General features: G+C 41.1%; 1 protein-coding gene and 1 non-coding gene across 5 annotated transcripts in view; one reads left to right on the top strand and one right to left on the bottom strand.

The window, feature by feature from the left end:
• Frmd5 (FERM domain containing 5) overlaps window positions 1-27,610 on the top strand; it is a 244,617-nt gene that overhangs the window by 31,687 nt on the left and 185,320 nt on the right. The gene's annotated exons all lie outside the window — the stretch shown is intronic.
• LOC129675367 (U6 spliceosomal RNA) lies at window positions 19,918-20,024 on the bottom strand. The gene has a single exon (XR_008719910.1). It is a non-coding gene; the product is annotated as a U6 spliceosomal RNA (small nuclear RNA).

The raw sequence follows: 27,610 nt of genomic DNA on the forward strand, positions 1-27,610 counted from the left end.
ATGATCATATATATATATAAATATATCCATGATCATATATATATATATATATGTATGTATATATATATATGCTGTCATTTCCAGTGAAGTACCTGTTCAAGTACCTATTTTTGTTTTAAAAATAGGTTTCTTGAGAAACAATTCACATACCATATGGTTCACACGTAGAATGTAAGATCCACTGGCTTTTAATTTATTCAGAGAGCTGTGCCTCTGACTCTGCGATCAGTTTTAAAACATTAGATTGAGAGCCTGAACCCTGGAGCCACCATGTCCTAACTCCCCTCTCTCACTGCTCTCATTCATTTCTTGTGTTTAAAGAGTTTCCTATTCTGGGAACCTTGCTGAAGTATTACACAATGAAGCTTTTGTGACTGTCCAGGTATAAAACACATTATATAGGGGTTGCAATGAAGCTTTATCCATAAAATGTTGCCCGTTTTGTCATGGGAATAATTCACTAACACCTAACAGTGTTTATCAGACAGTTTTCACTCCAAGTATCTCATAAATGTGTGTTGATATTTAATAAATAATAAAAGAGGGTTTTAAATCATTAAGTGTGATTAAAAACCATATTAATGTCAAAGATAAATCTTTGGTTTCCTTAGCAACCAAATGTGAAAGCAAACAAGTTAACGTGGAGATTAATAGCAAAACTAGTACTTGTGTTACTTGTCTTTTTTATATTGGTAGCTGCTTTTATTTTTTTTAAATATTAAAACATTTTTTAATTAATTGTATTTTAGAAAGCTTATATAACAAGATTTACAGTCTAGCGGCCGAAGAGATGGTTCAGTGATCAAGACTGCTTACTGTTGTATCAGAGGACCATATTTTGGACCCTGACACCCACACAAGACTGCTCAGGGACACCCGTACTTCAGGAAGCACTGTAGCTGCAATGCACTCTGCTCTCCTTTTTCTTTGCTTTTTTTAAGATGGTGTTTTGCACAATTTCTTCTTATTTCCTTAAGACAGTGTTTCGCACTGACCTGTTTTCATATGTTGGACCATTCTTGCATTGCAGGGGAAAACTAGTTTACTTGGCCTTATAGACCAAGACAGAAACCTTGTAAGATGGTTTGTTACTATTTTGCTGAAAAATTTTGCATCAGTGTTCTGTGTAGTCTGTATGTAGTTTTTTTTTTTTCAGATTTATTTATTCATTTATTATGTATACAGTGTTCTGCCTGCATGTGTGCCTGCAGACCAGAAGAGGGCGCCGGATCTCATTATAGATGGTTATGAGCCACCATGTGGTTTCTGGGAATTGAACTCAGGACCTCTGGAAGAGCAGCCAGTGCTCTTAACCTCTGAGCCATCTCTCCAGCCCCCAGTATATAGGTTCTGTGTGTGCATGTGTTTATGTTTTTTGTACTTATTTATTTATTTTTTTGCCTAGTTTGGTCTTATAGAACACAACAGCAGAGTTATTTCTTCAAGTCAGTCAGTTTTGCTTCATATATTTTGATTCCCTATTACTAAATGTGCAAATATTTATAATCATTATATGAATTTGCTGAAACGTTTGAAAGTATGTATTTATTATTTTTGTTTCTAGAGCTTTTTTAAAATTAAAGTTTATTTGCCACTGACATTAGTACCACCTTTGCTATACTTTTTTATGTGTCTTTTTTGATATATCTTTTGATCAAGACGTTTTTTTTGTCACTCTCAACCAATTTGTGTCTTTGGCTCCAACCTGAGTCTCTTGTAGACAGCATATAGTTAGAGCATGCATTTTTAAAATATCCTGGTAATATTCATCTTTTGAGAGCTTGACATTTAAAGTAGTCTGTTGGGACCTGGTGGGATAGCTCAGTGGGTAAAGGTCTTTGTCACCAAGCCAGACAACCTGGGTTGGATACCTAGGACTCTCGTTGCTGAAGGAAACTGATTCCCACAAGCAAGCTGTTCTCTGACTTTGATGAGCATTTTGTGGCATGCACAACAACAAACAACAAACAAACAAATAAATGTAATAAACAAGTAAATGTAATAAAATGTTAAGTTTCTCCACCTTCTGTGAGGGAAACACTCTACCTTTGGGCTGTCTCCACTCCCAGAAATGTTTCTTTCTGTCCCCAGCCTTTCTGGTTGTTGATATCATAAAGTCACATCCTTACATATTATATTCCCTAAAACGTAAACTAACAGTTCCTCTCTTTACTTACAAAATGTGTGTCTCTTAAGCCACGTAGAAAATAAACATTGGCATCGCAAACTGTCAGTGCAATAACACTTCTGTAGCCACCAGGGTGTCTGCCTTTACAAAGATCATCATTTCTCCGTTCTGTCTGGGGTTTCTTTCTCTGTCCACCTGAGTTACTGCCTGGCTGTCCTCTCCTTTCATTTTGCAGGACTCCCTTAAATATATCTTGCAGGGTAGGTCTAGTGGTAATGTACATTGAAGATTTTGTTTTTTCTGGGACTATTAATATTTCCTGTACTTTTGAACAGTTTGGCTAAATGCAAGTTGTTTTTTTTTAAAGAAACTGGTTCTAAAGATTGAGCCTGGAATCTCATGTGTGCTAGGCGAACATTCTTCCATGAAGGTAACATGTCGTCACCTCTCCTTTTTTTTTTGTTAGTGTTTTGAGCATGAGAACTCTTTGGCTCATCAAGTTGTAATGAAAGAAAAAATACCCGATATTTTGATCCCAATTCCCTCGTATGGGCCAGGTCACTTGTTCTTGTTTTCAAGACGTTTTCTATCTGTGGCTTCTAGGATTTGTTGACAGTGAGTCTTGGAATGTGACTTCACCTTCCCCGGGGTTTTCACTGAGCTTGGATGTTTATATTCTGTGTTTCATCAAATTGGGAATTTCTGTCATTATTTTGGTAAATATTCTGTCATTATTTGGTAAATATTCTTTCTTCTCTCCTCTCTTCTTCCATTGGGGTCCCCACTGTGTGGAAGTCGATTCAGATGACAGTGTCTCACATGTCTTTGGTCAGTTTATATATATAAACTGTTGTTATATATATATATATATATATTTAAGATTTATTTGTTTTTTATTGTGTATGCCCGCATGTGTGTCTGAGCACCATGTGTGCCTGGTTCCTCTGTAGGCCAGAAAAGGGTGTCAAATCCCCCTGCTGTGTAGTTACAGATGGCTGTGGCTGTGGGTGTGGGTGCTGGGAATCAAACTAGAATCCTTTGCAAGAACAGCCGGTGTCCTTAGCCACTGAGACATCTCCTTAGCCCCTTGATGAGTTTTCTTTTACTTTCATAATTGATTTTTGTTGCTGGGCAAGCCTTCCACCATGGAGCTCCACCCCCAGCACCGATTGATTTCAGGTTCACCTGTTAGACCCAAATCTACATCTGAATCTCTTAAGTGAATTAAAAACTTGTCCGTAATTACCCATTTTGGTTTGTTTTTAGGATTTCTGTTGCTTTTTGTTCTCATTTCTTAGCCTATTCCATAATTTTTTTCCCTTGAAAACTAGACATCTGAATATAACAGCGTAACATCTCCTTATCACAAACTCTCTGCCTTCTCCAGGGCTTGCTGTTTTGTTGCTTTTTTCTTTAGGTTTTGGAGGCTGTTTATTTGCCAGCGGTCAGCCTGGGTTGTAAGCTTGTGTCTTCCCAGGTCTTTTTAAGGGCACCTCCCTTTCGGCCAGTGTGTGTGGTTTTCTTCTGATTTGTCCTCCATGAGCAGTTGATTTTGAACATTACAATTGTTAATGTCTGGCTCCTGGAAAGGGAGGAGAGGGAAGAAAGAAGAGGGAGCTGAGAGGGTGCTGGTTCCTGAGTCCTTTGAAAATCACTTCAGCTGGGAGAGGAGGGGCTTGCAACAGTGAGCAGAGGTGTAACGGTAATGGCTGCCTGCCGGCCCATTGGTCTGCATCTTTGTCATCAGAAGCGGCTACCCATCATCCCCCTTTGCCTACCTCTGGCTGCTGAAAACCGTGTCAGCGGCTTCCTGAGCAGGTGCACAGCTGTCTGCCCTCAGGCTGACAGGTGGGGAATGGGTAGCTGTTACTATGCTAGGAAGTGAAATTGACTAAAATTAGCCCCGTTTTCCATCCACGCTTTTCCACGGAGCCTGGGAACCTTTAATAGACTCCAATCTCACAGTTACAGCAGGCAGACTTTGCCATTGTCGTTGTGGTGTAGGTGAGGAGGCAGGTACCTGGCACCTCTTCCCAGACTCCCGGCTTCTGTCAGTCTCTCCTGGTACTCATTTTCTAAGTCATGTGGAAGGGTCTTGAGTGTACTCTTACCTCAGAGTCAAAGTCCCTTTCCCAGCCTGCAGAGCCACAGGTGCTGATTTTCTGCATAGCAATAGAGCATGCACTTTTAAGTTGCTATTTCCATACGGTGAACTTCTTTGGTATGCTATATTTTTCTTCTAATAAAGATGATTAAAATGAAGGACAAGGGGCCAATTATATTTTATCAATGGCCAAATGTGCTCACTGAATTACATGTTTTAAATCTCGAACTTTCTCACTCCGTTTGGCAGAATTGTCCCTGTGACTGTGTGTTCCTGCTGCTTATTAAATGTAATTGGATGTTAGTGTGCAACCAGAATTGTATCTGAGCGTTATCTGCTACCACGGTCCAGATACTGAACAGCAGTCTCCGTAGTGGAGTTTTTTCCAAGTTGGAGGTCTGCTCAAAATTAGTTTTCCATTGAAATGGATTTTTCTCTCAGATATTCTGTTGTTAAATAAATATTTTATGTAAGCTTTCATTTACGTGTCCTTGCCAAACTTGATTTTCAGAACCCCAACTTCCGCATTGTCCCCTTTAGACACCAGAAGTTTATTGCTGTCCGTGTGTGTGTGTACATGTGTGTATCGCTGTGTGTGTGTATGTGTGTGTATCACTGTCCTAAGTGTGTGTGTATGAGAACACTTCCATTATGGAAAATGTACACACAGACATTGCACCGAGGAATAAGATGTCACTTGAAACAGGGACTTCGAAAGATGCTGGATTTACAGAGCTGAGTGTTGATGGAACACTCCCTCGCCATTGTCATAATCAGTGATGGCTTCCCGCTCTTGTTTGGCCCAGTGTGGGTAGCTGATGCATTTGATTTTGTGAGGCTTTGCTCTCTGCCAGCTCCCTGATGGCCTGGAGCACAAGGACCTCGGGACAAACACTTGCAGGAGGCCTTTCAAGGCAGGCCTGCCAAGCAGAATCAGCAGTGGAAGGGCAAAGCCGGAGAAACAGACCTGCTGCAAGTTCTCCCCCCCCCCCCCCCCGGGATTCTACTCCAGAAAATTTTATTTTAAATCTTGGTAAACTGAAAAGAAAAGCTCTTTTCCCTCTCAGAACACTTTATCAAGATGAGGCCAGTAATAACTGTGACTCTGGGACTCATGGAGGGTTTCAGCCATGGTCCTTTCCTCTTCTGCCTGCATACCAACCAGACTTCAGAAAGCGAATAATCTCATTATTAGGTGTGGATAACCTATATGGATTTCTTCCAGAAAGATTTCGTTTGGAGGAAGTGAATGGGAAGCCTTAAGCATAAGAATGACATATTCGTGAGTGACACGAATGTTCGTTTGGAATGTTCAGGACAGTATGGTAAGGTGCATCTGAAAAACATTTGAAACCACTAATGAGGTCTTTATGCTCGTGTTTGGGGATCTTTTGGCTCAGGGTCTCCTTTGGAAAGGAAAGTGGTTGTAGTTTAGAATTAGGCTCTTTGGGGGCTTCCAAGCCAGAGAGTCCTTTTTGCATCCAAAATAGTAAAACACCACATCACATAGAGGGAGTGAAGCAGATGGAGACTCTTCTTAGTAACTCACTGCCAGGGCTTTGCCCTCCTGGGTCCTTCATCCTACGCACCATCCATGCCTTGATGTCCCCAGTGAGTAAGAGAGAGGCAGGGAACGGTCAGCTCACAGGTTAACAGACTGGGGCTGAGCTGGCCTTCCTTATTTACAAGCTTTTCCCAGAGTGATTCACAACTGCTACGATAAAGAAAAAAAAATTATCAAAGTAATATGCCCTTTGACTTATAAAGCCTTTGTTTTTAAGCCAAAGCAATTGTTATGGTGGGGAAAAGAAAGATGGAAGTCTGGTAATGGAAGTGAAAAACACCTTTCCTCAGTTCTTCTGTCCCTCCTTCCCTTTCCTCTGGTTCTGGGAATGAATTCCAAGTCTCATGTAGATAGTTCTTAGTTCTTACTTTGTGCTTCACATGGGGAGTTTGTGCAAACCACTCAGAAGTCTGCATGTATGTCAGAGGCAGAGTTAGAGGAACAGTGTGCTGTCTAGTTTGGTCATCTTGACACAGGCTAGGGTCATTTGGGAAGAGGGGAACCACAATTGAGACAATGCCTCCACCAGACTGGACTGTGGGCACTGTTGTGATTAATGTTTGATGCGGGAGTACACAGCCTACTGTGGGTTGTGCCAGCTCTGGCTGGGTGGTCCTGGGTAATATAAGGAAGCAGGCTGAGCAAGCCATGAGGAGCAAGCCAGTAAGCAGCACCTATTTGTATCTTCTGCTTCAGTTCCTGCCTCCAGGTTCCTGTCCTGTTTGAGTTCCTGCCCAGACTTCCATCAAGCATAGACTCAATGTGGAACTGTAAGCTGATATAAACCCTTTCCTTTGCTTCTGGTCGTGGGGTTTTATCACAGTGCTAGAAAGCCCAAGGCGGACAAAAGACTTCCTGTGTCTGTAGGAATCCGGTGCATCTTTAATCTTCCTGTAGCTGAAAGGCTCTGTAAAATGCCATTTCAGGGTCTGATGATGATCAGGGAGTCAAAATAATAATAATAAGATAACAACAACAATAGAATGAGTGCTGCCTGTGACCCAGGTTGTGGCTCTGCCTTCGCTAGGCTTAAGCCTTGGGTTCTCTTTGAGCCAGTCTTTCTCTCTGTACAGCTTGGCTGTTTGCTCATACTTTAGCTCTCCAACTCTGCTCCTAGAGGATAGCACAGACGGACCCATACCAATATGTGATTTACTCATTTTTGCTTAGTTCCTTATGGAAAAGAAACAGTAAAGAGAGGCAGACAGAAGCACTTGTTGTACCAGACACTAAAATGCTTTGGGGCTTTCATAGTCATGCACAGTAACTGCTCACTGCCTTTAGCTTTTAATTTCATATCCCGCTTCTCATTTGTAATTGTTAGTGCTTGGGACAGGAGCCGTAGCCCTGTGCTGACATACCCACTAGCCTAGCATGTGCAGAGCCCTGTGTTTGACCCCAGAACCTTAGAAAGAAATACTAACAAGAGCTTTTCACTTACTGTCTACTATCCAGGAATATATTTAGTAGTATGTTCTGATCCCTACAGTGCGATTTATTGAGAAACAAAATGTTTCTTTTGTCTCAGAATTAAATTCTGATGATAACTGAGTCACAAAGATTATCTTGTAATCAAATACTTACATTTTTGCTTCTTAATGGCAAAGTAGCCTTTTTTTGTGGTCGATGAAAAACTTTGGCTGTATGCTCATCCTTGTACTATACAATATCTTTAGCTTCTTTTTTCTTTCACACACACACACACACACACACACTCTCTTACATATTATGGATCTTTTGCTTGCATGTATGTCTGCGTATCATGCACATGCCTGGTGCCTGGGGAAGCCAGAAGAGAGCATCAGATCCCCTGGGACTGGAGTTATGAGCTGCCATGTGGATGCTGGAAATTGAACCAGGGTCCTCCTGAAGAGCAGTAGCCATTCAGCCATCTCTCCAGCCCCGACAGCTGATTTCTTAGTTCCAGAGCAAACAGTTCTTATTTGTAGAGAACTGAGAACACATAGCAGTGAATCCTGGGCCGACAGGAGTTCTGGCTCAGCAGGTAGAGGCACCTCACCATGTTTGACAACATGAGTTCCATTCCTAGGGCCCGTATGGGCAAGGAGCTAATTCACTCCTGCAGGCTGCCCTGTGGCCTCTACACATGTCCTGTATGTGCTACCCTCTCTCCCAGTATGTGTTACCGTCATTTTACTTAAAGAAGTAAGTCTCACAGGCATTGCTGGCACATTCAACAGGAAGATCAAACAAGCCGGCTTCATGAGGATGGAAGAACATTTTCTGTCCTCCAGTATCAGGGCTTGAGTGTACTATGTGTGGGACATCCTTTGTGGCCAGGCACATATCTCATCATCTTTGGAACTGGGTACTAAAACTCCATCAGCATTTAGAACACATTGTTAACCCCCTTTTATGAAGTGTCCTAGGCTACCTTCGCTTAGCTTTAACTGTCAAAGAACAAAAATTGCCCCTGGAAGTTAAACTCAGGGGCGCACTGAATCACTGAGCCACATTTTTACGTTTTTATTTTGAGGCAAAGTCTCTCTCTCTCTATTTCTCAGGCTGGCCTTGAACTTGCAATCCTCCTGTCTCACTCCGGAACTGGTGTTACAGGACTTACCAATGTAACTTTATTTTTCTTTGATTTTTGGCATGGGGTTGAGGGATAAAGACAGAGACTCACTATGTAGTCCTGGCTGGCCTGGAACTCCCTCTGTAGACCAGGCTGGCCTCAAACTTATAGAGATCCGCCTGCCTCTGCCTCTTGAGTGCTGAGATTAAAGGTGTGTGTCCTACCAAACCTAGCTTCTTTTAAGTAATTTATATGACTCAGTTACAGTTTTATATTTCCTCTCAAAATTTTTCTTTCACCCCCTGAGGAGGACCATTTCTTAGATTTACCAGTTATTTTTAGAAACTGATGGATTGTGAAGAAAATTTCATTGTGAAGAGACATTTTTCATAATTATATGTCCCCTGTAGAGGCTATAGTAATTAAGTTATAATTTTGTCTCTCTGTAAATTGTTCTAATTTTTCATGAGCACACTTAAAATTATGATTAAGTGGCTTGTGAGCACAAGGTGAGAAGTTTGAGTTCTGTGTTTCTCTGAGTTCACTAGAACCAAATCATGTCAGGCTCATTTCACATCTAAGGCTTAGGAGCCACCTCGCAGATCATGGAAATTCGGTACTAAGTGGTAAGCCTGGGCGAAGCAGGAGACATTCCATGGTAGTTCTGGAGGCCGGAAGGAAACCTGTAGACAAAATGCTGATGCAGTTAAGTGAGTTGGTACTAACGAGTCAGAGGAGGAAGCTTGCTGCTATGCGCTAGGGTTTCCCGATCACCTTTTTAATCGGTTCTTCAGATGATCCTTTGATCAGAGCGTGCGTATTGATTGTGTGACTGACTTACTGTAATGAGTACATCTGATGACACACAGTGATAGGGGAAGGTCACCGCCGCCAGGGCAGCAGGCCCAACAGAGCTGTGAGTAATTGGAAGCCTGATGAAAACCTGTCTGCCGAAGACCAGGCTGTGAGAGGCTTGACACGTGGGGTAGGTGTAAGAGTGACTTAGGTCTTTTGAAAACATACTTTATCTATGTATCTAGTATGGGCGGGGAGTGCCAAGTGTGTGCCAGGACATGCCTGTCGGGGCTCAGAGGACAACTTTTGGGAGTCGGCTCTGGTCCCCACCTTGTTGAGGCAGGATCCTTCTTGATTCTGCTGCCACGTTTGTTTAGTACTTCTGGGTACCTGGTCCTAAGCTTCCGGCTGATTCTCCTACCTTCACCTCCCGCCACACCACTCTCGGGCCAGGATTTCAGGGTTTGCACCACTGCACCAGCTTTTTATACGGGTCCCAGGGACTTAGTGCTTTTACCAGTGACACCATCTCCCTGACACCTGTAAGGCTTTGTAGCAGCCCGAAAGTGCGGAGGTCATCAGGCAGGGTGAGTTACCAGGAGTCTAAAACGAGGTAGAAAGTGATGTCCCCACTCTATTCCACACCTTCCAGATTACAAGGTGAGTTCGGTGCTGGGGACTGAAATTGTATCAAGAAAAAAAAAATTCCAAAGCAGCTACAGTGTTTTCATTCTTTTGGGAAGTTTTTCTTTCTCCTGTCCCTTTTATCTTGTTATAGAGTAAAGATCTCATTTGCCTGTGTGCAGCCAGTTATCCTGGACTGTTTTTTTGAATAGTTTGTTTCTCTCCTTAACTTTTCCTGCCTCTCTACAACGTCAGGCTTCCGTATACAGACTTGACTGTACTTCTTTTTTTTTTTTAAATCTTTTATTTTTTTTTATTAATTACACTTTATTCATTTTGTATCCCCCCATAAGCCCCACCCTCCTCCCCTGCCGATCCCACCCTCCCTCCCTCCCCTTGACTGTACTTCTTTCTGCTCCATCGGTCTGATTGTCTTCACTTATGCTAGAACCACACCACTTACATTATTGAACTATATTCTTCAAAACTGGCTGACTGATTATGATTCTTTATTCATCTGTGCGAGTTTAAGAATGACCTTACCAAGTTCCTTATTGACTGTCATGTTTTTATTATTGGGTTCTTAGTGGCAATTTGAAAAGAACTGAGGTTATCCTATCAAGTATTTCTGCTTGTGAACAATAAGATGTTATCCTTTTCGTCTCTCAGCTGTATGCACATATTCTTGGATGTTGTTTTGTCCTCAGCTACTTTGTAATGTTTATAGCTATTGTAATTTGTTTCTTTAAAAAAAAACTTCATTTTTCAATTAGTTGGACACAGTGGCACATGCTTATAGTCACACTGCTTGGAAGGCTTGGATTGGAGGACTTTTGAATTTGAGGCAGTGTTTGTTTATTTATTTAGGGGCAATAGGGATTGGACCCAAGACCACTGAAGCTTTACTGTGAAGCAGTGTGGCACCGCTTCAGGCTCTTATATCTTATGTTTCTACTGTCCAGTGGTTGGATCGTTGTGTGTGTGTGTGTGTGCTTGGTTTAATCTTGTGTTGTTTTGCTTATCATGGCCTCAGAGTATATAAAAATATACACTTAACATTGCCAGTAAGAGGTGTTGAGTGATTGGCCTGGCAGGGAAATTTGAAGGGATTAAGGACCACGGATGGTTATTGCTGGTGAGTCAGCCACGTCCCGTTCTGTCCTACCTGTGATCTTCAGGAAGAACAGAGTGCTGAGATCTGTAAAGGATCTGCTTCACTGAAGACAGTGAGGACAGCAAAAACACACGAAGGTCCTGTGTCTGACACCGAGACACTCCCAATGATCTTAAGATTAGATTTCGAAGCACACGCCTCTCAGCACTGAGAGAACCACAGCCTCTGGTGTCGCATAGAAAAGGCTGGACCTAACTACATTGTCGATATGCGGCCAGCTGTGGGTGGTCTAATCAAGAGTCATTATTCATTACATCATGTGAAAGCGAGCTGAGAGTATGTGAGGGCTGCAGTAGAGTTTTTGAAAACTACACAAGCTGATAGTGGAGGAAAGGTCCTTGCCAGAGCTAATCTTCAGTGTGGATAAAAACTCTAGACATGGACACCTGAAAGAACTTGAGTCTGTAAGTAAGCCAAGTCAATGTCAGGTCTTCAGGCATTACCCCTTAGGGGTAATGCTGCAAGCTCTAAAGTCCTTCACAAGTTGGCTCATCAAGAATCCAGGCCTTGACATGTCAGTAAGCATCACTGCCTGCTGCAGGAGCAATAAGAAGCTGCCCTTGATCTGGAGCCTTTTCCAAGAGGTGCTCCTGAGTGGCGGCGGCAGCAGAACTGGGAATGACTCTCCTGACCTGACAGTAACATATCTTTTCAGATTTTGCTTCTCGATAATGCTCCTGCATTTGGTGAGCTTCATCCCAGCAGCACAGCCGCGTTTCTTCTCCAGAGCCATCTCCGTGATCCAACCAGATATCAAGGAACTGCAGCAGCATTTGAGATCTGCTGTGGAGCCCTGCACCCAGGAAGGCCATGGGAAGACACTGAGGTGATACAAGAAAGACCATAATGGTGTGTGACTGCATTCAAGGCTTCTTTCTTCCTGACATTGATTTCATCAGAGAACATATGAAGGACATCTGGAAGAGGACATTGAAGATGCTCACCCATGATGTCAGAGCATTTGCCAGCTGCCAGGAGGCCACAAAATAGACGGCCATGTTTGGGGCGGCAAACAGCTTCGAGCTGGGTGTGGATGAAGACAGGCTACAGAGCCTCTTGCATAGATGAATGCTTCGCTGAAGATGAGATCAGAGAAAGGAGACCCTCCAAGAAAATTTGTACAAAAGGCAGAAGCAAATACAAACCTCAAAATGTTTGAGCCCGTAATGGTCTCTGTAACTAGTGAATGTATGTGAGGAGAGAAACAGACTGCACAGAGCACTGTGGGCATGATTCTCAAGAGTGAAATCTCTTCAAGAGCCTTGGGGGGCTGATTCCAGAAAAGGATACTGTTTTCATGGGCCATGCACAGCTCCAGCCCTGACGACTCATTCCTGAAGGTCTGGCCTGATGTCTGCCCTCCACTCCTCCTGATTAAAGCATTAGCATCTACATACCAAATCTGATTCTGCTTTAGATGCTAAAGTTAGTTTAAAAATCTTGCAATTACACTCTGACCAACATAGCTGTCAGTATTTCGTTTATGTATCTTTTTTATGCATCTGCTAGCATTCCGTGAATGATTCAGGATGGTGCGTGTGTAGAGTGTGGCCTTCCTTTCCAAAGGGAGTCTCATTTGTGAGTGAGGACTCTGTGTGAACCGTGCCACGGCTGGCACTGTGCAATGAACACTGAGGACCCTCAGGTGACCTTTGCCCATCTATTGGTCTAGAGAACCACCTGTTACAGAAGTTTGCCAAGTATCTTGCTTTTGCTCTTTGGACATTTGCTTCCTCTAGAAGTCAGTCATTGGAAGGGTCCTGGTTATTAGGCAGGGAATTCTGCAGGCCAGCGCTCTCAGCGTGCCTCCTGTTGGAGGAGACACGGTGGTCATGAATGTTGGACAGAAAAAGGCCCTTGCCTCTGCTCTGGGCTCTCATTAGGTGCATTTCATGGCAGCGATTGGTGTGCGAGAGCTTCACTCTGAAAGCTTCCCTACAGTATCTCTTGCCTCTCTTGGAAATGGCTTTAAGCTGTCTTTTCTTGTTTGGACTTAATGGGACATTGGAGCAGAAACAGAGTTGTAATACTGTCCGAGCACTTCAGGGAACCTCAAAGGATTACTTTCACATTTTGTTTATTTTAAATTAAGAAGTGCCTTTGAGGTATGGATGACAGAGTAAAGACACACGGAGGAAGTGCCGTCATTCCTCAGCAGAGTCTTCAGGAGCGGGGCAAGGCTACTGCTCTGTCTCCTGGCCCCCAGGGAGCAGAACGGATCTTCATGCTGCCTTTCCCAGGTGACCATTCCTCTTCCTGTAGGCTAGACCCACAATAAATCAGAACCGGCAGGCTTCAGGTGATACGATGTTCATGAAGCATGTAAAAATTGGGTTTCGAGTTTGGAGGCAGAATTCTTTTTACTAGATTCTCTCTCCTTTCCTCCATCTCTTTTTCTTTTAAGGAGCTGGATTGAACGCAGGGCCTCATGAACACTTAGTATAAGCTGTACTCAGCTCAGGGGAGTTTGTTGATTGGACTTTTTAACATGGCACATAGGGAAGGACCTCTGTGTTGATTTTAACCTCTCTCTCTTCATTCTCTCCCCATGTTTGTTTTAGTGTGTGTGCATGCATGTGCGCGAGGAGGCCTGTGTTCCGTGCATGCACCTTTGCATGGGTTCTAGAGAACAAGCAAAGCGAGAGATCATCTAGAGATGAGCCAACCTGCCAGCCCTCATTGTTCATTTTTAGATTGGGCCAAGTTAAGAGCATCTCATACAGACTCCCAGGATGACTAACACTGGTGCTTGAGGGCTACTTGGATTGGAGTTAGTCTGTCTTCGCCTTTATACTGTTACTTCTTTCGAAGTAGGGCTTGCGTGGGATTGTAAAGTGTAGAAATGCTTTTTAACCAGCGCTGTTGGCTTTGTCTGCACAGCTTCAGAGCTCCTCCCTCTTGCTCCTGCTGCGGCTTGGTTAACAATGTCTCCTTCCTCCTAAATAACCCTGATGCCAAAGAGTCCCCACGGCATCGCCCTGTTCATGCTGAGCTTTTTTCTTGGTCAAGCTGCGCCCCTTTCTCCATTCTTGTCAGCATCTTAAAAACAACTTATCTTTAAGTTAGTTCCATTTGATTCCTGTCAAATAATGTTGGGGATGGCGGAGGAGGTCCAGTGGCAGGCATGGCACCTGATACACCTACTTCTAGGCTCTTGTTGGGTGACAGTAACAGTTTGCTTAAGTGAGCATCCAGGGGTGCCCTCAGCTCCTCTGTGAGTGGCTTTATTGAAATCATATTGATAGATCCCAGGTGTATGCCAACATGTATCATAATGTTTTTTTTTTTTGTTGTTGTTGACACTTCTCTTTGAAGCTTAATTTCTTAACTTCTAAATACTAAATTGTTTTATGTATTCTGAATACATATTGTTTTGTTTTTGTTTTCTGTGAAGATTGTCTTTCCTTTATCATAATAATTGTTGAAATGTGACAGTCATGGCACCATCCTCTGGAGCAGGGGAGCCATTTTGACCTTTTGCTTTTCCTCTGCCTCTTATATGCCAGACAAGTTCAGGAATTATGATGGAAGGGTATAAAAACTAAGTTACTTTTATTAATGAGAAAAGGTGAGGGAAAAGGCAGCCAATAACAATCAAATTGAGATTATTCGGTAGTCATGGCAAAGTTGAGTAGTGATGAGCAGTGTTTTGTGATTTTGAAGTGAACACCGAGGACTCCATCTAGAAATCGGGTGCATGTCTCCTGTGATCTCATAATGAAGATGCTTCATTAGATGGACGTGTTCTCTCTATTCTTACATCTGGCATGTGTGTGCGAGTGTGTGCATGTTTGTGTGTGCGTGTTCATGTGCAGTGTGTGTGTGTGTGTGTGTGTGTGTGTGTGTGTGTGTGTCTTCACGCCCAGTGTTTGCTATTTAAAATGAACAGTCACAGAATGAATGTTCGTTAGGGTCAGTAATGCACAATGATGGGTATGGGAAAATATATTATTATTAACTCTTTAAATTTTTATTTACTTACCTTTATGTGTATTCTCTGTGCTTGCAATTGTATGTACCATGTGTGTGCAGGAGACCCCAGAGGCCGTAAGAGGCCATCAGATCCTCTGGAAATAGACTTATAGATGGGTATGAGCTGCCACATGTATGTGTTGGGAACCGAACCTGGGTCCTGTTCGAGAGCAGCCAGTGCTCTTAGCTGCTGAGCTTCTCTCCAGCCCCATTATTAAGCTAACTCTTGCATCTAGGCTGTCCCATGTATGTTATTAGTTAGTTATGAAGAAGACTGATATGAAAGTGATTTAAGTGATGGCAAGAGAGTGAGAAAGGCGAACAGAAATGGGGCTGGTAAAGAGAGGAGGGGCCAGGTCTGATGAGGACAGCAGTGACAGGAATAAGAGCACGGGGTCAGTGTTTGCAGTTGATGGGAATGTGAAACTCAGGCAGAAGCTGAGATGGTTCTTAGTAGGTTGGTACAATATTTTTGGAAAGGTTTGTGACAAGATCATATCACTGTGGAAGGAAGGGAAGTGGGGTGCTGTTAGTTAGCAGCCCAGATTTTATTAGGAACAATATATGACACTCATTTAAATCTACCACAGTCTGTAAACTGCGGTATGTCTCACGATACACATTTACAGTATTCTAAACTCTTATAAGTTTTTTTTTTTAAATAAGGTTTGACCTGAAATAATTAATTAATATTTAATGGGATAAGTTAAAATTGGGGCAAAGTGGGACTTACCATAGGGAGATACTCTGCCTGGATTTCAGAGTCATCAGTTGGAGCCATAGTTCTACCAAATCACTAAGACTTCTTCAAAAAAAAAAAACAAAAACCTTCTCATTCCTTCCTGTTTTCCTTCCCTCCAGACTTTTTCTCAGAGAGTTCCATAGTTTCATGTCTCTTTCACACATGGCCGCAGGCTTAAGGAGGAAAATTTAAAAAAACACCCCTCACACGAAGACTATAAGGGCCAGAGGAACACAAAGTCCTCTAGGCTTGTGTTTCCCAGAAACAACATGGAAGCCAAACCTAGGAAGTCTCATTAACCTGGCTACCTAAACAAGACCTGAAGAAGGATGACACCAGTAGGCATGCTAACTTGGAAGGGGGAAAAGCTCATTACCCCCCAACCCTAGACAAACAATTAAGGAATGCTCAGTGTGGGAGAAACAGTCTTCCCCAGGGAAAAGCACACCAGTTGGTTATCCAATACTCAATAGTCAGCTCTAAAATCAATAATGTTATACAGACTAAGCAGTGCGAACAAATATACGTACCTTTCTAGAGAGGAAAATGAAGACGTGGAAATTGAGTGGGTAAAGGGAAAGATACGTTGAGCTGTCTCCTCCTTTCCCGGGACAGATGCAATCAAACTTGAGTAACGTTTGTCATGGTTGCATGAGGCTGCTTTGAGGAGCCAAGAATTCTATTCCCTTGGCTCAGAGGAGGAAGAATGTATACAAAAAAAGCCATCAGTAGCGTCCCTGGAGAGGGAGGCACAAAGAAGAGTGCTTATCCTTGTCCCGGTCTTCCAAACCTGATTAGCTGCAAGGAGCTGGTTCCTTCTTCAACCTTTACCCAGGTCATGAGAATGTGTTGTTTCCGCCACCACATGCCCATCGTTGTCCTTGGACAGTTCTTTCAAAGGAGCGGTGCAGCCGTGATCAGTGCAGGCAGGCTCTGACTGACGAAATACCTCCTGAAATCCTCTTCTTCATCACGCCATTTCCACCAGCTCACAGTTGAGCCACTGTTACGACGAGGAGGGCCGCGGGTGGGGCCTGGCCTACTCTCTGCAGGCACTAGCTTGAACCCCTTGTGCTCACGGCAGCTGGCCTGAGGAGAGAGGAAGACCCCGCCTTGCAGCGTCTGGCCTCCCTTTCAATCCCGCCGATTTCCGGAGAGCCCCCTCATTCAGCTGCTTTTGGGGTTCAGCGAAACCGCACTTAATGTCGCAGAAGGTTTTTATCATAAGTGTTTTGAGCTCAGATTTTCTCTCATATTTTTTTTCAGATCTGATCTCACCTGCCTTTCTTCCTCTGAGAAATTCTAGGACTTTGTGATCTGCTTAGCACTCTTCCCTGCTTTCACTAAAATTTGAATAGGAATTATATTCTTTGCTTCCATCTGGGACAGGGAAGGCTTAGACATTCTATCCTCCCAGTCCTGTCTTAGCTTTTGTTACTTATGTATATTGTATGTCTCTCCTCTACATATGATTGAGTCAGAATGTTATTAAAGAGCAGAACACGTTGGCAGTGTGAGCATATTAAGAAATGGAGTTTGCTAAGTTGACTTTATAAATCAGTCCTAGATTTGAAAGAACGAAATCGATTGTGACATACATGCCTGAGTCCTGCAGATGACTACTGTTTCTGGAGATAAAACTTGATGTTGGTAACAAAATTTATTACTGGGTTATGTTTCGCATAACACACTTGGATAGTTCTGCTGTGTCTCCATTTGTAAGAAGACTACATCACATTTGAATAGTTTGTCTTGTACTGCCGGGCTTCTGTTTTTGAATATACTTAAGCATTTTCAAATTGCATGGTAAGTTTCATGCTAAATTTAAGCTATAGACAACTTTTTCTTTGGCAATTAACATTAATTTATTCCATTTTAATTTTTTATTTTAAAAAATAAAAATTTCCCCAGCATTAGCCACCACCTCTGGGCTTATCTATTTACAGTTTTTCCTTCCTTCCTTCCTTCCTTCCTTCCTTCCTTCCTTCCTTCCTTCCTTCCTTCCTTGAGACAGGGTTTCTCTGTGTAGACTGGCTGTCATGGAACTCCCTCTGTAGACCAGGCTGGCCTCGAACTCAGAGATCTGCCTGCCTCTGCCTCCTGATTGCTGGAATTAAAGGTGTGTCCCGCCACTGCCCGGCTCTATCATTTTTATTTAAGCATATGCTTAAATATTATTAGAGTTCATTATGACCCTTCCAGACAGGACGTATTTGCTGACGCGTATGCTTCCTCATCTCCCCATCTTCTTAACTCCCTTTTACCCCTTTCTGCTTTCCTGTCATGCGTTGCCCTTCTTAACCTTCCTCAACACCTCTTCCTCCTCATTTAAATTCTTCTTGCTGGTCTCATACCTGTCTCCACACCAAGTCCCACTCATACGTGTACATACCAGCATTATAAGCTAGGATCTTGTATGAGAGAACACGCCCTCCTTTTGTCCTTCCGAGTCTGTGTTTCCTCACTTGCTGTAAGCCTTTCCAGCTTCATCCGATGGAAGTCTGGCTCTCAGTTGAGAAACTCGCATGCTGATTTTCATAAGGCTGTAGCAGGTTAGTCTCAGCAGTGAATAAAGGGTTCCCCTTTCCTCTTTCCTCAACAGTGCTCATTTGGTGTTCGCTCTTGATGATCGCAGTTCTGACGGGGATGAGATAGGATCTCGGATGTAGTTTTATTTGCATTTCCCTGATGGCTAAGAGTGTTAAATATCTTTTTAGATATAGTTATCATTTATGTTTCTCCTTTTGAGAACTGCCTGCTCATTTCATTAGCCCATTTGTTGTCTGGCAGTTTTACTTTCTTGTTTAGTTGCTGTAATTCTTGATATGTTCTAGATATTAGCCTCCTGTCTGAAGCAAAGCTGGCAAAGATTTTTTTTTCCCCATCCTGTACATTATTACTTTGGCTGTGCAATACTTTTCTTAATTTCTTTCTCAATAATTTTGTTATTGGTATATGTAAAAACTATGATTTTTTAAAAAAATGTGTTGGTTTTATATCTTTTTGATTTACTGAAAAATGTTTACTAAGTCTAAGAGTTTTCTGGGCTGGCTCTTTGATCACCTCCCCCTGAGGTGGGAGCAGCCTTACCAGGCCACAAAGAAAGACAATGCAGCCAATCCTGATGAGACCTGATAGACTAGGGTCAGATGGAAGGGGAGGAGGACCACCCCTCTCAGTGGACTGGGGGAGTGGCATGGGTGGAGAAGAGGGAGGGACAGTGGGATTGGGAGGGGATGAAGGAGGGAGCTACAGCTGGAACACAAAATAAACTGTGATTAATAAAAAAAATTTAAAAAAGGCAAAAAAGAGTTTTCTGATAGAGTATATGGAGTCTTTAAGTATAGAATCATGTCATCGCAAATAGGGATATTGACTTTCCCTTTTTGTCCCTTCATATTTTTCTTATGTCTTACTGCTCTATTGGGCACTCTGTTAAGTAGGGTGGAGACAATGAGCACCCTCTCCTTCCTGGATTTAGAGGAAATGTTCTCATCTTCTCCGCTTAGTAACATGTTAGCTGTATGTGTATAGAACCTTTATTGTTTGGAGGTATTTTCCATTGGTGTTTGGCACAGCTCTGCTGCCGTGAAGAGACACCCTGACCAAGGCAACTCTTATAAAAAAAAAAATCATTTAATTGGGGGCCTGTTTACAGTTTTGGAGGGTTAATCCATGATCATCAGACCAGGAGGCAGACAGGCATGGCGCAAGAGCAGTAGCTGAAGGCTTTACGTCCTGACCTGAGGGCAGAGGCACTTGGACCCGGTGTGGGCTTTGGAAACCTCAAAGTCCACCGTCAGTGACATACTTCCTCCAACAATGTCACTCCTAATCTTTCCCAAACAGTTTCCCTGACTCAGGACCAACTACTCACCATAGCATCTATTCCTAAAATCTTCAAGACTTTTATCATGAAAGCATGTTGAACTTTGTCAAGTGCATTTTCTGTATCTATTGAGATGATCATATGACTTCTGTCATTAAGGTTATTATTTCATTCCTTTGCTTATGTTGGACTTTCTCCCTGTGATGAAACCTACCTGGTCGTGATCTATGCTCTTTTTAATGTGCTCTTGAATTTAGTTTGCAACAGTTTTGTTGAGAACTTTTATTTATTCATTATGAATACAGTATTCTGCCTGCATGTGTGCCTGCATGTCAGAAGAGGGCACCACATCTCACTATAGATGGTTATGAGCCACTATGTGGTTGCTGGGATTTGAACTCAGGACCTTTGGAAGAACAGCCAGTGCTCTGAGCCATCTCTCCAGTCTCTCAAATATGGAACGATTCACGAATTTGTTTGTCATCCTTGGGCAGGGGCCATGCTAATCTTCTCTGTATGATTCCAATTTTAGTATATGTGCTGTTGAAGTGAGCATTTATTGAGAATTTTTACATCTACGTTCATGAAGGAAACTGGTCTGTAGTTTTCAGTTTGTTGTGTTTTTATCCTGTTTTGGTATCTGGATAATTAATATCAGCTTCATAACGGTCCTGGTGTTTTTTTCCTTTTATAATTTGTGGAGCAGTTTGAGAAGTATTGGTATTAGGTCTTCCTTCAGAGTTTGATAGAATTAAGCAGTGAATCCATCTGGTCCTGGGATTTTGTTTGTGGGGAGACTTAATTATAGCTTCAGTCTCATTACTTATAATTCGTCTAAGTTATCTTCATTCAAAAATTTAAAAAAATGGAAATATAATTGCTAATATTTCACAAAGATGGCACAAATTACAGCTTCCTTTGGAAAAAAAAAAGCAGAAAGTTTAATAACTCTGGGTCTACACTACTTGGCAGTAAATGGCTAGAGCGCTGTAGCGGCTGCTGGTGCACCCAGCCTTCATCATTTCCTCGTGCCTCAAGCTACTCTGCTTTTCTTACTGGTTTCTTTCCTGACCCCGTAGCTGCCTGAGCCTCAGGATCTAAACTATATAATGTTATCAACCTTTAATTACCATAGCATCTATTCCTAATATCTTCAAGACTTTTATCATGAAAGCATGTTGTTGAACTTTGTCAAGTGCATTTTCAATTATGAGTACTCTATCAGCTTTATTTTTTTATGTAATTTTTATATGTAATTTTGTAAATATATCTTTCTATATTGATACTGTAACCTAGAGGAAGAAGAGAATCAAAACCATGAGTCTAATGCATGGCCCTTGGTCAATCTGCCAACTATTTTCTCAGTAGCTAATGCTGAAGTTAGACAGTCTATTCAGCAGCCAGAAGAGATAGTGACTTTCTGTCTCCGGCCTTACAGTGTCCCCACGGAGGTCCATCAGTGTAGGTCTGCCTTTTATTTTTGCTTATCTCATTAGTAATTGTAAAGTATCTTGATGGTTTTAAAGGAGAGGGATGCCACCTTCACCTCAGTGAGAAGAGGCGTATTTAGCTGTTTCTAAAGGAGAACCCGCCCTCTGACCGCCATCATGCCTGTACCTAATATCCATCTTCCTCAGACACTGAAGAGTAACTGTTGCCAAATTCTTCCTTGTAACTTCCTCTAACTAGACGATCCACTCATGCTGTTGTCTGCATATTCTCCACCGAGATTTCAGTATCATTAAGTTGTAGCTTTAAGCAGATCATTCTTACCAAGATACCTCTTACCAGGTATGATGCAGAGAAACCCCTATGGCCTTTTAGGTGGAAGACTTACAGAGGTAAGTTTAATGTTTATCTTTCTTAGATTTATGTTTAGTTTAAGTTTAATGTTTATCTTTCTCAGATTTCTGTTTAGTTCTGGCTTTCATACTCTGGGTGTACTTTATTCTCATGAGTTTGATTAGACTGGCATTTAAGATTTCGAAGTTCCTTACATAAAGTACACAAAAAAACATGTGATTTTTTTTAACCCCAGTTAGCCCCGTATGTCACTTGAAAAAGTATCACGATCGTCCAAGTTTTAACAGTAATGAAATTCCTTTTAAAAGTGACTAGAATGTGGAAGTGATTTGTTTAAGGTCACTCCAGTAAGTGGTAAGGTTGGGAACGAAAGAGGTTCACTGAATTCAGAGTCCACAGACCTGAGTTATGCCATTGCCCGAAGTTCCGGGAGTCAGGTGGAATCGGGGAGTGCCCTCTGTGGGTTGGAACTGGAGGGAGAGTGACCTAGGCACGGGTGGCTTCTTTGTGCTTCTACTGGAAAGGCACAGGTGCCTAATTAGCCATGAATGGCACAGAATATTTCAGGAGGCCTTCTCCAGGATATAGTTGTAAGCCTTACAAATTGGATATCCTCTGGTCCTGTCTGAGGCAGCTGCAAAGAAACAAAAGTTTAAAAGAGATTTTTTTTTTTTTTTTAAACACAACTGTTCATGTAAGATGCTCATTAATGGTACTGGTCGATGGAACCATGTCATTTTCAGGAAAAAGGCAGTGGGAATGGCAAGGTAGAGAGGGGAGCCTTTCCCGCTGGATTTTGTTTTCTTTAGTATTTCTTCAAAATATTGGAAAGGTTGAATTCAAATTTTGAGTGAGTGAACAAAATATAGACACAGTTCCTCTAGTTTCCGTGAAATGATTTACAAAGACATAAGACAGGAAGACTTTTGGATGAAATCACCTTTATTATAATTCCTTTACACTTAAGCAGTGAAGAACATTTTTGAGATATAAAAAATACAGAATATTTCTACATTCAGGAAATTTTGGCCACCTTTGTATAAAGAGAAAGAAATATTCAACAAATCAGTTTTCTGGCATGTAGGTTCCCTCTTGTTGACTTCAAAAATAGCAGCTGGTGGATTTTCTCTGCCTTATGGCTGACCTTCGCATGGCTGAGAGTACAGACTGGTCTGGAAGTAGCAATTGTCTCTTTTTGTAAAGATTAGAAACTCGGTCTTATCATTCTGCTTTTTCAGAGGATTAAGAACAACTCTAAATGTTTTGGAATTGAAATTGAAATCTAGCTCCTCCACCCATGCCTAGTGACATTGAGATTCATAGAGGCTGAAGGAAACCATGGTTGCCTTTGTGTAGGACATCTGTTTGGAATCATGAAAAGTACTGGTGCATTTTAGCTAAATTAATTGATATTCACTCTCTTCCTCCCTTCTTTCCTCCCTCCCTCCCTTTCCTGGTGTGTGTGTGTGTGTGTGTGTGTGTGTGTGTGTGTGTGTGTGTGTTAATTAGAACTCTATTAATCTCTGTTACAGCAAAAATCACCAGGCTCTTTTCAGTGGTTTAAAGCAATTTAGGATGGGAAAAGTGTTTGCTGTGAAACCTAAAATGAATATTGCATTTGTACAGCACATGCTTTAGTTAGTAGCAATATGCAGTAATTACTGTCCTAAAACTTGTCTTTGCTTTTCAAAAATATGAGAGCAACATCTGATATATGGTTATCTAAATCCTATTAGATAAATAGACCTTTCTTCATATGGAAGAAGTGCTCTGTGGATGTTAAAATTGTCCGTGACTTTTGATCCAGAAACCATCTTTCTTTGTCTTGTTTGGCCCAATAATTATAATAACAAGGGGCTGCATACCCTATCCGCATCTCAGAAATGTTGATAGTTGCTGTACTAGAAAATACTCTGAGCTTGTGTTTATAGGCAGGAGGAAACTTGAAGATCAAGAGAAATAGATTGATTAAGCCCCCATAGAAGCAATTTATCACTCTGGAATACCTTTGGCAATTGCTGAAAATGCATGCTGGCAGGAAGTTTTTTTAATTACCAAAAACCATCAGATCGTTTGCTTGGTTCTTTTAGAGTTAGTGAAATATATGAGTGGGTAATGGAGTCTCTCCAAGAAAAAAATGAGCTAAGCATTATGCCTGGCATTGTCCCTGCTGCAGATGGAAGGCCAGATGTGCAGAGGCTGCCACCAATCATGACGCTCATATATATAGTAGCACGCGTAGACATGCATACACACGTGCTCTACATATATATGTGCGCATGAAAATTAAAATAAGAATGAAAAACTATTTTGTAGCGTATGGGAGGACCTCAAAATTACATCCAGCTTTATTCCTGGAAAAGGTATATTGAGTGCATATAATTTTAAAGTCTAAATTGGTTTTCCCTTAGAAGTAACATTATAATAGAGGTTATATGCTTGACTACGAAAGTGATACCTGACTCTTTGTACATATGGCTGTAACTATAATATTTAATCATCTATTAATGATACAAAATGACAGCGATAGCCAAGAATTTCTCAAAGGCTGTACACTTGCACTTAGTTTCTCCCACTGTTATTTTCACTTTGCATATGGGGATATCGAAGCTAGAGACATTTTGTCATCTGAGGGCGATCAGATGGTGAGAGAGATAAAGCTACAGTGTGGCTTCATGAGAGGATTAGAGAGTGCCAGCCTCCAGAGTGTCAGGGTTGGGCATATGAAGAGAAATAAAAAACATGGAGCCTAGAGAAGGATAACAGAAGAGGTATGTATGCTTTTTCTCATGTTGAAAGCAAACCTGGGAAAGAGTTGTCAGATGATTGTATGAGGCATTTACTGTGCTGAATAGCAGTCACCTGGGGACTTTTGGCATTGCATTTATAAAATGCATGAAGTCATGTGTTGTGGACATCACCAATGGGTAAAAGGATGGGAAAATATATTCCAAGCAAATGGACCAGAAGCAAGTGGTGTAGACATTTTAATATCTGACAAAATAGAGTTCAGACCAAAACTAATTCTAGATAAGAAAGGACACTATGTGCTTATCAAAGGAAAACTCCACCAGGAGGACATTATAATTCTTAACATCCATTCACCTAACACAAGGGCACCCAAACTGGTAAAAGGATCACTACCATGGCTTAAGTTACATATTGACTCTCACACACTAATAACGGAGACTTTAAAAAATAGCCCACTCTCACCAACAGAGAGGCCATCTAGACAAAAACTAAACAAATGTTGATGCTAACTGACATTTTAAACCAAATGGACCTACAAGATATTTACAGAATATTTCACCCCCAAACAAAAGACTATACCTTCTTTACTGTACTTCATGGAATTTTTTCCCCTAGAATTTTCTGTAAAATGGCTAGCTGTTTTCGAACAGTAACCAGTTCTAACTCTGGAGCTGGGCTGGAAACCGGGAGGAGGGCTGGCAGGGAGTTAAGAGAACTGGTGACTGTTCTAAAACAGCCAGCCATTTTACAATTGACCACATACTTGACCACAAAGTAGCCATTTTACAGTTGACCGCATGCTTGGACACAAAGCAGTCTCTGCAGATACAGGAAAACTGAAATAACACCCTGCATCCTATCCGACCATCATGGATTAAAGCTGGATATCAACAACAATAGAAACAACAGAAAGCCTACAAATTCATAGAAACCAAACAACTCAGTGCTGAATGAAAAATGGGTCAAAACAGATTAAGAAAGAAATTTTAAAAATCTAGAATTGAATGAGAATGAAACCACAACATACCCAAATTTATAGCACACAAGGGAAGTGCTTCTAAGAGTCAAGTTCATAGCACCAAGTGCCTATATTAAAAATTGGAGAGAGCTCATACCAATAACTTAATAGCACATCAGAAAGCTCTAGAGAGAAATCACACCCAGAAGGAGTAGATGGCAGGAAATAATCAAACTAAGGACTGAAATCAGTGAAATACAAACAAACGAAACAATACAAAGAATAATTGAACTAAAGAGTTGGTTCTTTGAGAAAATCAATAAGTTTTTTTTTAATCAATAAGATTTATAAATCCCTATTCAAGTTAATCAAAAGGTAGAGAGAGAATATCTAAAGTAACAAAATTAGAAATGAAAAAGGGCACCTAACAGCAGACACTGAGATAAGCCAGAGACTCATAAGAACAAATTCTAAAAACCTGAACTTCATCATTATGGAAAAGCTAAAGGAAATGTATAATTTTCTTGGTACATACCATTTACAAGGTTTAAGTCAAGGTCAGATAAGCAATTAAAACAGACCTATAATCCCTAGTGAAATAGAAGCAGTTATTAAAGTCTTCCAATGCCTAACCCCCCAAAAAAGCCCAGGGCCAGATGATTTTAAGGAAGGATTATACCAGACTTTCAAAAAACAAACAAACAAACAAACAAACAAACAAATCCAATAAGTAAATTACAATACTACTAAAATTATCCCACAAACAGAAGATTGTTCAATTTTTTATGAGTCCACAATTACCATGATACCTAAGCCACATAAAGACCCAACAAATAAAAAGAATTACAGACCAATTTCCCTTATGATCATAGATGCAAAAATTCTGAATAAAATGCTTGCAAACCAAATCTAATAACATACCAAAAAGATCATCTACTATAACTAAGTTAGCTCCCTCTCAAAGATAGAGGGATAGTTCAACATACATAAATCAATAAATATGACCTACCATATAAAAAAAACCCTGATAGATAGAAGATGAAGAAAGGCCTTTGACGAATTTCAACATCTTTTATGATAAAAGACCTGGAGAGATTATGGATACAAGAGTCATACCTCAACATAATAAAAGCAGTTTACAGCAAGCCCATAGCCAGCATCAACTTAGAAGGAAAGAAACTCAAAGCAATTCCACTAAAATCAGGAAAGAGACAAGGTTGTCCACTTTTTCCATATCTATTCATTATAGTGATTAAAGTCTTAGCCAGAGCAATAAGGCAGCTCAAGGAGATCATGGGGATACAATAAAGCAAAGAAGTCAAAGTATCTTTATTTGCAGATATGATAGTGTACATAGTGACCCTAAAAATTCCGTTGGGAAGCTCCTACAGCTGATAAACACTTTCAGCAAAGTAAATGACAAATGAACTGAGAAACAAATCAGGGAAACAACACTTTTTACAATAACCTCAAATAACAGAAAATATCTTGGGGTAATTCTAACCAAGCAAGTGAAAGACTTGTATGATAAAAACTTAAGACATTAAAGAAAGAAATTGAAGAAGATACTAGGACATGGAAAGATCTGCCATGCTTATGGGTTGGTAGGATTAATATAGTACAAAAGGCCAAAAAATTTTACCAAAAGCAATCTATAGTTCAATGCAATCCCTATCAAAATTTCAACACAATTCTTCACAGATCTCGAAAGGACAATTTTCAGCTTCATATGAGAACACAAATAACCCAAGATAGCTAAAACACTCCTAAAACAAATAAACAAAACAACAACAACAAAAACAAACAAACAAAACTTCTGGAGGTATCACCACCCCCAATTTCAAGTTGTACTGCAGAGCAATAGTAATAGAAACAGGATACTATTCACACAGGAACAGAAATGTTAATCAGTGTAATAAATTGAAAACCCAGACATAAATCCACACACTTGACTTTTGATGAACACCTGAATTTTGATAAAGAAGCCAGAAATACACACTGGAAAAAAAGGCAGCATCTTCAGCAATTGGTGGTTGTCAATTTGGATGGTTGCATATGGAAGAATCCAAATAGATCCATACTTATCATCCTGCACAAAACTCAATTCCAGTTGACTCAAAGACCTCAACACAAGGCCAGATACCGTGAGTCTTATAGAAGAGAAAGTTGAGAATAGCCTTGAACTCAGTGGTACAGGAAGACTTTCTGAAAAAGACCACCTAGATTAAAAATTAATAAATAGAACATCATGAAAATGAAAAGCTTTTGCATAGCAAAGGGCAAAGGATGTTGTCATTCATACAAAATGGCAGCCTACAGAATGGGAAGAGGTTTTTTTTTTTTTTTGTTCCTAACTCCATATTCGATAGAGGGCTAATAGCCAAAATATATAAAGAATTCAAAAGACTAGATACCAGGAAAATAAGTAACCCAATTAAAAAAATCGGGTACAGATCTAAACAGAGAATTCTCAAAAGTGTAAACTCAAATGGCTGAGAAACATTCTCAATATATTCAACATCTATAGAGAAATTTTAATTCAGAACATGGATGTCTGGCAAGAGACCACATTCAAAGACCTTCTAGGTCTGTGTGATCAGGCTGGAATACAGACACGTTTAATCCCAGCA

This window comes from Psammomys obesus, unplaced genomic scaffold (genome assembly GCF_907164565.1).
Source record: "Psammomys obesus unplaced genomic scaffold, mPsaObe1.curated_primary_1811, whole genome shotgun sequence".
Classification (NCBI taxonomy): domain Eukaryota; kingdom Metazoa; phylum Chordata; class Mammalia; order Rodentia; family Muridae; genus Psammomys; species Psammomys obesus.